This window comes from Babylonia areolata, chromosome 3 (assembly GCF_041734735.1).
Source record: "Babylonia areolata isolate BAREFJ2019XMU chromosome 3, ASM4173473v1, whole genome shotgun sequence".
NCBI classification, from domain to species: domain Eukaryota; kingdom Metazoa; phylum Mollusca; class Gastropoda; order Neogastropoda; family Buccinidae; genus Babylonia; species Babylonia areolata.
In genome coordinates, this window is record NC_134878.1 from 48,866,504 (window position 1) to 48,868,257 (window position 1,754).

The following is a 1,754-nucleotide window of genomic DNA, read 5'->3' on the forward strand; positions in this document are numbered from 1 at the left end:
GGGTTGGTGCTCTTTGGACAATGCTCACCACGTGTGCAATTTCTTTTAACACTTGGCTGGATGGATCTTTTGGCACTTGGTTGGATGGATCTCACAACACTGTCTCCTGATTCTTCGGGCATGCTGAGAAGTCTTGTCTTCCCTACCTTGTATTCTTGTTTTGTTTCTTTGATTTTGGGGTGCGGGAGTGGAGGGTCGCTTTTCGGAATCTTCTGGTGTACATAATAAAGTAGATCAATACTGGTGACACAACAACTTCAACGAAAGTAGGTCCGCTTATTTGACCATGGTAGAATTCACACACACACACACACACACACACACACACACACACACACACACACACACAAACACACACACACACGGACACACACGCACACACACACACACACACACAAACACACACGCACCCCCCCTCCCCCCGCCACACACACACACATACATACACGCACACACATACACATAAAGCTGGAAAATATAAATTGTCCAAGGTACCCACCTTAGACAAAGTAGGAATGCCTCTTACTTTTCTTTTCTTTTTTTTCTTCGTCTTCCTTTTCCCCTCTTTCTTTTCACTCAGGAATGAGACGAACCACTGATGTGTGCGGCACGCACATAACACATCACATCGAAACTGGCGTATTCTGTAGAATATTCCATTTTCATTGGAAGTCAATTTATATTCTTGACAGTATATAGGTATATATATATATATTCTTTAAACATACATTGCCCTGCAACGACACGCTCTATCCAGGGGCAGCAATTCGAAATTCACAGATGATCGAAATTCGAAATTCACAGATTGTAACAGTACAACACAGCACAGCACAACATAGTAATCATTAGAACACACAAAATTGTTTTGTTATTAGAAAAAGAAAAAAAATTAAACAAGGACACATTAAAAAAACAAAAACAAAAAACAACAACAACCCCGTTTTGTACAATGAAACAACATGATGCTTTTGGTGCAATACATATATATATATATATATATATATATATATATATATATATATATATATATATATATATATAGTCAATAAATCCAGAATATCTGTGAACTAACCTGCACTGCACACGAAGCATAATGCCAATGCTAACAACGTGGCCTCTGTAAACGCCATTGTCTGCATTCAGTCTCAGGAACCTTTACTAAGACTGTCAGCGTGTCTTCAAGTGTGCCGCGTGAGTGTGTTTGTGAGCGTGTCCGTCTGTCTGTTTGTCTGTTCACAGGCAGCCAGGAACGCAGGCCTCCTCAAGACGCTGCCTCCCAGTGTGACAATGTGCGGGAGATGCTTTCAGTTTTCTTGTTGGACTCGCGCAGTTTGAGTTCAAGATTGCAGCCCCATCCGGTTGTCATGCGTGCCTCTGGCGCTCTGGTGACGAACCTCCCCCAGTCTGATTTCAGTGTTCGTATCTTACGGTTTGAGGGAAATAAAAATGTGTGTGTGTGTGTGTGTGTGTGTGTGTGTGTGTGTGTGTGTGTGTGTGTGTGTGTGTGTGTGTGTGTGTGTGATTTTCCACTTTTCAACATCGTTTAATCTTGATAAACTGTATTTCTTTAATACCATGCTGTTATTTCAATATATTTTTTGTTCACGCACTCTGATCTCTCCAAAAGACCATTGCATGTAGACAAATATGTTCCTGGGATTATTTTCATTCTTTCCTGTTTTTTGTTTGTTTGTTTGTTTGGGGAGGTAGGGAGGGAAGGGGGGGGGGGGTCAATAGCATTGCAGTAGATTTTC

At 41.3% G+C, this 1,754-nt stretch overlaps 1 pseudogene across 1 annotated transcript in view; it reads right to left on the minus strand.

The window, feature by feature from the left end:
- The window catches only part of LOC143280602 (uncharacterized), an 8,396-nt pseudogene extending 7,129 nt beyond the window's left edge, over positions 1-1,267 (minus strand). Inside the window, exon 1 of the transcript XR_013055033.1 lies at positions 1,073-1,267. The product of XR_013055033.1 is annotated as an uncharacterized LOC143280602 (transcript). The remainder of the gene's footprint in view (positions 1-1,072) is intronic.
- Positions 1,268-1,754: the final 487 nt, after the last annotated feature.